The sequence below is a fragment of the Myripristis murdjan genome, chromosome 6 (genome assembly GCF_902150065.1).
Source record: "Myripristis murdjan chromosome 6, fMyrMur1.1, whole genome shotgun sequence".
Classification (NCBI taxonomy): domain Eukaryota; kingdom Metazoa; phylum Chordata; class Actinopteri; order Holocentriformes; family Holocentridae; genus Myripristis; species Myripristis murdjan.
In genome coordinates, this window is record NC_043985.1 from 24,735,794 (window position 1) to 24,743,690 (window position 7,897).

The window sequence follows — 7,897 nt, forward strand, 5'->3', positions numbered from 1 at the left end:
ATGATAGATCAATGCCTACTAGGAAAAAGTCAGAGGTGCATGATTTCTTAATATCTAGTAGCCTGCACAAAATTATCATCAATTAATTCTCAAAGAAATGTTAGCACAGTATTTTGATACTAAAACAAACATACAGAGCATGGTGGGCTCTGCACACATGGAATGAACTGAGCACATGTATGTATTTATAGGTAGATCGATTAATACACAAATATATAGAGATGTGTATGGATGGAGTGATGGATGGATGAGTGGATGGATGGATGGATGGATGGATGGACGGATGGATGGGAAATGCCTAGTCCGCAGTCAGCAGATGTTCAACATGTCTTAATGTGACTGTCCAAGTCACGCACCAAACAATACACTCAGGTGCTTCCTTTTACAGTTGTTTCTGAATGTCTAGAGGAATAAACGACTAAGTAGCTGATCTTTTACTCTTCATATTCAATGATATCTGAGCTTGGTGCCCGCGCACTTTCGCGGACGCGCACTGACACGCAAGCAGACCCACGCGAGCGCGCACATCGTCTCCTTATCTTCAAATCAGCCCATGATTAGAGATATTTTATTTAGAGGCCCCAGTATCAGCGTGAGTGAAATCTAGAAAATAAGATGCCCCGGTTTAATTTGTGCCTATGTGGTTGCAATCATCAGAAGAAAAATATATTTTTTTTAAAAAAATCACACTTGGACATCAAGACAAGACATCAAAGCAGACAAAGCTGGAGGACTAATAGTTATGTTATAGGGACAATGGTGGCAAATAGCTCAACATTTTCCTACACCACAGACACCAACTTACTTGTTCACGAAGACGTTGCGGTCTGCAGAATATCTGGTTTAGACGGAGAATGATCCCTCTTCAGCTCCCTCCCCAAAAACTGCATCGAAAATACATCCGCAATTCTCAAGCGATTTTGCAGAATCCGTGGCGATACTTTCTTGACAAACACATTGTGTTTCCATTCTCACAGCGACGTGGTGTGTAATCCATCCATTATTCTGGATGATATGCTATTACTCTTACACTGATGATATCAATGCATCCATCGTTTCCTATTTTTCAAGATAATACGGAGGCACCCACAAGTGCCATTGTTGAAACTACTCTCCCGATGCAATGCGATACCCACTGTTGTCTTAGCAAGGCATATTGGGTCCCCAATTTTCTTATACTAATGAGTGAGACTAACGCAGATGAACACTGTTTTCCCCAAATCTAAATAAGATGTGAAACAATTCATCTCTCCATAACGTGCAGAGCGCAGAACACAAGTCAATTTCCAGGTAGATAAATTCCGAAAACCCCGACATTAGATGGTACACCACCATCCATACGTAGAGGGCAGGAAAAAAGGATTATGTTAACGTCCCGCTCTCCCTCTCTCTTTTTATAATGTAACTTTTCTTCAAGTCCCTATTCCTTCATAGCCACCAAGCCCGCTGAATCTGATTAGATTTCACCTCACAACCCAGTGCGGATTTCAAGATGCTTATTTCTCTTTTCCCTCCTGGTTATGTCGATGAATGGAGTCCCGCAGTTCAGAGAATGAATGAAATCTTCGGGTGGTTATCCTATAGAGTGGTAGAACTGAAAAGTTATCGGGATTAAACTACCTGTCTTCTCTCTGGTTTCTCCGTCGATTTTTGAAAGGAAAAATGTATTTAATGTGGAAGTGATGCAACATCGAGGGAAAAAAATCCAGCAGGTATCCCCAAGAAGCCTTCAAAAACCTCCTTAGAAATACAGACAGTGGCTTAAAGTGTGAGTAGCCCTCGCAGTAGACCAAAAGCTCAATTTTTACTTTTTTTCATGCCAAGGCTTGGTCTCACCGTGTCTGGACGGGAGTTAGTTTACCAAAGGCAGTCATCACTTCTGCGCTCTTGCTCAATCTATGCATACATATAGGCAATTCAAGCCTCGGCTATCCATTGACGTGGCATAGGTTACAGAAGATTGCTTTACGGGATATTATCCACAGAGTACCGATCGTCCGAGCCCTTTCTTCTTTTCACCTTCTCCCAGCCGCAATGTGTTTAAGACGGTTCAGAAGTGATCACAAATCACGCCGTTCCACAACGCACAGGCTACATCCATCGGAGCGCTTTACCTCAGTGCGCTTGGCATTTACGCACCCAAATAAAACGCACGGCGCAGCACGGACGGACACAGAATTGATCAGTGCATGAGGGAGCCATCATGTAGGTTACCTCCCACTGACAGGCTGCTCCCTCCAAATAAGACAGTTTGTAATCCGCCAGTCACTGCTGGAGGATCGGCGCTGCCATCAGCCGCAGGAGTAAAGCAGTGAGGGGAAAATGTACATAGAAATATATTCTACGTCCCTTTCAGCGTCATTAGCGCTCTGTTTTCACTTCTGAGGCTTCCCAAATCCTCATTCCTCGCCGTGTTTAGACCGTGCACCCATCTCATCTTAAAGAGTGATATTATTCTGATTCTTTATCATCGTTCTTAATTGGTCAGTTGCGTTAGCAGGGGGTAGCAAATGCAATTTTTATTTATGCGAGGCCATGTGCTCTCTCTCTCTCTCTCTCTCTCTCTCTCTCTCTGTCTCTGTGTGTGTGTCTGTGTTGGGGGTGCGTGTGCGTGCGTGCGTGCGTGCGTGCGTGTGTGTGTGTGTGTGTGTGAGAGAGAGAGAGAGAGAGAGAGAGAGAGAGAGAGAGAGAGAGAGATTCCTCCCAAGTGTGTCTTGCAAATGGGACACGACTGCCACCTACCGGCCTCCCTCGCCTGTCTGCTGCACTGTGATAGTGGCCTCAGGCTGGCTGTCGCATAAGAGTGCTTGATGGTCTCCCATGACATTGACATGAAATAAGATTTAGTGTATATGTGGATATACATACCAGTATATTTTGCAGTCACTAAATGGACATTTATTTGACACATGACAAGGGAAAAACAATATATTATTGTGATTTTGTAACAAGCTTGACTTTGGGTATCATTTAGAAATGCTGGTCCTATGATATGAATGATTAATTACAGGGTGAAGAACTTTAGGATTGGGACTGACACAGAACACTTCAGGTTTCCACAAGCGCTTGTGAACTTGTGAGGCATATAGCTCAGGGAACTTGTTGCACCACACACATTTCGCTAAATTCATACATAATAGATGACAATCTGTATGCTATACATTAAACAGAAAAAAAGACAAATCTGCAGATGAATGAGAGAGGACATCTCTCATTTTAAGACAGTATGCATTCTTAAGATGTGAGGCAACATTCAAATGCAAAACCAGGGCTCTGTCCATCTGTAGCTGTCAACATCTGATCTCATTTCCCTCAGTGCTGAGGACACTGCATCATTCATCTGTCTTCATAACTGTCGATCTGCCTGTCTGTCTGGCATATGGTGGTAAAGAGCGCCGCCCTCTTGCTTTCCAGTCAAAGGAGACATCATTAAATGGCTCCCTCTTTCACTCCATTTTTCTCACCTCCCATTTTTCAAGAGTCTGACCACACAAGTTAATGAATCCCATTAGTGTACAAGCCCACTCCACTTAGCAGGATAGCAAGAATATCCTCAGTCTTCCCATTTTATAGTAAATCCATATAATTCACATGTATTTTTGATCTCATTTGTGAGTATACCATGTTGCTGTATGACAGCCGTACCAAATGGTTTGGATTTAAAGCTTTCATTTTACCACCAGCTGGGAATCTCTTGTGACCACTACTTGCTATTTAAGATCCTATTTTCTCTGCGGAAGCCATCACTGATGTTTATGTTACTTTTGGGGCCACAGAGTAGCTGCTGATGGAAACACCTGCTACTTCAAAGTGAAGCTTTGGAATAAAATAAGTCAGTGTGGCACCAGAATCCATCACCCTATGTGCTGTATAGACACACTCATGCTCATGGCGATATCCTTTATTGTACATCTGTGGTCACATGGACTCTTAACAGTCTTTTTATGATGTAAAAAGAGTCCTGCACACCACTGAAACATGCTAGTAAGGACCACCCTGCTCTTGGAGAGCATTAAGGAGGTCTTGGACTTCCACTGTAAACAATGTGACCTTGTTCTGTGAAAGGGCAAAATGCATACTCAAGGGGCCAGTTACTCTTGAAGTGGCACGGGCAGAAAATATCCCCTGGGTTAAGGAATGCCTCAGTATAGATTATTGGCCATGTTGCCAGCACCCTACGAGAAGGAGGATTGCCTTGCTATTGACAATGTGAGTTACTAACACACAAATGGATTAAGACTGATGGTGTAGGCTGGAAATGATCATTTTCCACCACACCATGCTCTTTATTATCCCCTTACAGAGACCATCCAGAAAATATGGTGTTTTGACAGAAGAGAGGAAGAAGCCGTAAAGTGGCATTCATAGGCGGCTTAAGGCACATAGATCTCTTCCTTTCCCTGGGAGTATTATGTTGTCAGGCCTTGAATAATACATGTGTTGGGGTGCAATTAGATAATGTAATAATCATGTTGGGTATGCCATGTAGGTCTCATCCAGTGATCAAAAGGAATGCACCACAGTGAAGACTAGGCTACTCATCATTGGTATTTGCTCTGCCAAGATCTACTTTTAGCTGAGAAAAAAAAAAAAAAATGAAAACACAAATAACTTCTTTAAATGTGCAGGAACACATATATTTATATATGTGGAACATACAGTACATATTTGCATGTTAAGTATCACTAGTGATGACATAATGCGATCGTTGTGATTTTACTTCCAGAATTTAACTTATTCTCTCTGATGTGTGGTGATCTGTTAAAATCATATTGCTAAACAACTCTTTGTAAGACTTTTTTTTTTTTTTTTTTTTTTACTTTTGTATCTCAAAAGTTGAGTCTTGGTATTTTTAGCAGTTGATCACTGTTTGTACACAGTGCATGAAAAATTCCACTATGCCTGTCTTATGTTCTCCTGAAATATAGTTAAATTTATCCGCATAGAAATGCAACCTGCACTCAATTGGGATGAAGAGGAGGTACGGTGACACGCTGTGTACAACCGCATCACCTCCAGTTGCCCCTTTTAAAGGAAGCTCTGAATACATTAGTAATGCATGTTGTTTATTTTGGAGATTTGGCATTCATTATTGATGATCTTGTTTTTGGAGGGTCGGGGACATCACTGCTGATATCCTGCAAGGCTCAGAAGCAATGAAATAATGTAGTCAGGTGTGTGAGAGGCAAGTGTCTCGGTATCTGTGTGTGAGAGTGTGTCACTTGTCTTTCCTCTCTTTTCCGCTCTGTCAGGCCTGGTGCCACCTGAGGTTGCATACTGTAGTAAGGTTGTCTTTCTCTCTCTTAGGTTTGATTCCTAACCCTCTCCTTTTCCCCCCATCTCCACTGTACCCCCAGTAATCACATAATTCAACCCGGGAATTAGTTTGCAAGAAATAGCTTGCATAGTCAATGAGAGAAACTCAACAAACACCTCAGTAGCGATGTTTCTGAGATTCAAAGCAATTCATCAAATTTCACGGATTTGATAATTAGGTGCATCAATGTGTTTGCCATCCTATTTAATCTCCACTTTGATCCACACTAATCTCTAACTGTACTTGTTATCCAAGGCTTCCTTTGGCTCAAAGGGCTTGTGATCGAAGAACAAATTCTTAGTTTCCATTCTAGGCCACTTTTAGCTTGATTTCTCCATTCAACCTCTGCATCTGGGTTAAGTTTGAATAATTCAAAGCATGTTTCACTCTAATAACGTCCTCTAAGTTATTTCAACATCACAAATTAATGGTAAAGGAGACTAGATGACTGGTTTAGTTATTGGATGTTGGCTTCAGCCCAAAGCAGTATCGAAAGATGGAAGGACTCGCACTCACTGCAGGATAAATTGAACAGATTATCATTATATAATCAGTATAAAACCTAACATATCATGGAGTGACATCTTTGACATATCCTGTAAGTGCATATATATGCTACCATTAATAATGCATGAAAATGTAAATCCTGATGCACAAATGTTATCTTTTCTAACTGGACTCCAGTATCTTCTGCCTGTCAAGCTTATGACAGATGGAGAAAAAATATATATCTTGAAGAAAAAAGTGCCCTGGATAAAATAATGCAAATTAATTAAATAATGAAATTTTCAGAAATTAGAAAATTATTATTTCCATGTGTGTTTAGGTGAAATTAACTGAACAAAACTGTATTTTACATTATCTGACAAGCACTTACAACAGTTTTCTGTATTCTGTAAGATACTAAACACGTTCTCACGGAGGCAATCTGGCATGTGCATTCAGGCATAGTTCCAATCAGGAAAAATGCACATTTGCACAGAACACTCTCCCACTGTGACAGCGACATTATAAGCTGTATTTAAATTAGCAATGAACCTTGGATCACTTGAAGTCACAGCAATTTAAAAAAAAAAAAAAAAAAAAAAAAAAAATTTAACAAACCATGCCATCTTGTATCTTGCCTCAATACTAAATGTGAAGTAGTGACTAACTTGTAAAATGCTTAACCAGCTACTCCTTGCAATGCTCAAATAAATTCTAGCTTTCCTGCAAGAAGTTTCCCTTTTATGATTGAGAGAAATATTAATTGAAAAAAAAAAAAAAAAAAACAGCAGTGCCCTATTCTTTTTAGAAATGCTTTACCACAATAGACTCAGATATTTCAAATCAAGCATGACTGACTGTTTCTTCCTTCTGCAGGTGAACAAAAGCCCACAAAACTCAGCTATGCATGACAGACCACCAATGGCTGCTACCTATTTTATGTAACTCCGATATGAGGATTTACATTCACTCACCCGTTTCATATAGAGAGTGCACTGCAGAATTTCTAACTGTTGCATTCAAACAAAACCATGCATTGAAACAACTTGTACAAATATAACTTTAAATAGAAAATGTGCTGTCAAATTGTCAACATTGTAATAATATATTTTCCAAAATATCGGTCAGTATCAACATGTTGTATTGACACTCTACACTCTCTACAATTCTCTTTTTATTACCCAACCACTAAAGGCTCACTAAGTTTGCTATAGAGAAAATCTTGACTGACAATCAAAGAATAAAGCTTTAAGCGTGATATAAACCTTGTAATCCTGTATCATAGCAGATTTAACCATGGTGTAACCTCAGATCCAGCTTGTTTATCTCCTTGGCTGTGTCTCTGTTCATGCAAAACCAGCAGCGCTCCAGGCAATGGCGTACCTATTCACATGTGAGGCAGGGAGCAGATTTTCAGCATCTGGATGTGACGGGCGATCCTCTTTCTCTAATCCTCTGTGTGGTTGTCTTTCTGCTCAGACACATAAGCAATCGAGCGGACCATCCATGCACACCAACGCTACCACAGGGCAGATAAAGAGTGCAACACGGAGTGAATTGCCACTTAATCAATATCAAACATGAAAAGGAATGGAGTTTTTGATCCCTGTGTTTACTCACTGTTAGCTGACCAAAAAATATATATATAATTCATTTTTGAGTAAAATGGTTGTGAGCTGATGTGTCAAACATTGATTAGCACTTAAACCAAGTGTCTCCTCAGGCTAGTATCATAAAAATGTGTGGGAGGGTGAAAGTCTACAATGAATTATGGTGAAGGGAGTGTGTGTGATTATCTGCAATCTGCGTCACTTGAGCTGTATGGTGTGCCTGATACATGTACCCTTGTGATATCTGAACACAACAAATATATTTCCTTAAAGGGTGTCGGCTCTTTGCAAAAGAGGTAAGATATGTTAGCAGCTATCAAGATCGAATGACAGTTGATATCTTGGAGGGGCAAAATACAAGATTAAGGAGGGATAAAGAGTCCGGCCAGGGTTTAATTTGGCCACAGTAACATATCACCCTGAAAGGGTGGGAATAATTGAACGCCAAAGAGGTTCATAACCGATTACCTTAATCATCTTTCTC

General features: G+C 40.5%; 1 protein-coding gene across 1 annotated transcript in view; it reads right to left on the minus strand.

The window, feature by feature from the left end:
- The window catches only part of lrrc4ca (leucine rich repeat containing 4C, genome duplicate a), a 56,387-nt gene extending 55,154 nt beyond the window's left edge, over positions 1-1,233 (minus strand). The window contains exon 1 of the mRNA XM_030052715.1: positions 806-1,233. The gene's annotated coding sequence lies outside the window, so the exon portion shown is untranslated. The remainder of the gene's footprint in view (positions 1-805) is intronic.
- Positions 1,234-7,897: the final 6,664 nt, after the last annotated feature.